The following is a 960-nucleotide window of genomic DNA, read 5'->3' as shown; positions in this document are numbered from 1 at the left end:
GTGAGCCTTGGAACTTTCCACTCACAGAGTCCAATATGCATGTCAGTCTCAATCTTCTGTGTTGGCAGCATCTAATCAAAATTTTGCTCTGACACTGATTGGTTGCATCGTAGTGTTTGTCCAGGCCCATGATAACGTCTGTATCACCAGAGCTATGACCAGTGCAGATGACTGCTGGATGGATCATTGTCTGATACAGTCTATCATATCTATTTGCATTGCCCCAAAATTATGTAAACAAGAAGCTATCAAGGAAGAGTTTCAATATCAAGTGCTTGAAAGCACTTTCAAGAGCTCTTGAACCAAGATTCAAACATTGCAGACACCACCATCAAAGCCATTCACCAACACCCTATTAAGGACTACCCTGCAGATGAACCAACTTGCCAAGTGGCCTTGAAAGCCATTAAGCAGATGAAAAACAGCAAAGCATGTGGTCCTAATGGAGTATCAGCTGAAATTTATAAGCAAGATGGAAAGAAAGTCTCGCCAATTATCTGTTGTTATTCTGAAAATTAGAAACACAAACCAGATTCCCAGTGAATTGAGAGATGCCAGAATTGTTACCATATTCAAGAAAGGAGATGGGTCGGATTGCAGCAGTTATCATGGTATTGCATTCCTGTCCAAAGCTGGGAAGATCCTTGCCCATATTCACTCCAATAGACTCACTTTTCTCACTGTAGAGATTCTCTCTCGGTCCCAAAGTGGTTTCAGAGCACTCGGAAGTACGATAAATATATATATATTTTTGCCAGATAGTTTTAGGAAAAGAACGCCGAGATCTTTACACGGCTTTCATTGATCTTTGATTCAATCAATATAGTGGCCCTATGGAAGATCCTGATGAGATTTGGATAGCTGTTAAAATTTGTTACCATTGTTAAATTCCCTCTGGATGACATGGTAGTAGCTGTCCTAAGCGATGGTTGAGAAACGGACCTCTTCCTTATTAGAACT

The sequence above is a fragment of the Crocodylus porosus genome, unplaced genomic scaffold (genome assembly GCF_001723895.1).
Source record: "Crocodylus porosus isolate Cpor-Errol unplaced genomic scaffold, CroPor_comp1, whole genome shotgun sequence".
In the NCBI taxonomy this organism is placed as follows: Eukaryota; Metazoa; Chordata; order Crocodylia; family Crocodylidae; genus Crocodylus; species Crocodylus porosus.
The sequence above is the reverse complement of the archived record's forward strand: the minus strand, read 5'-3'. Positions refer to the sequence as shown.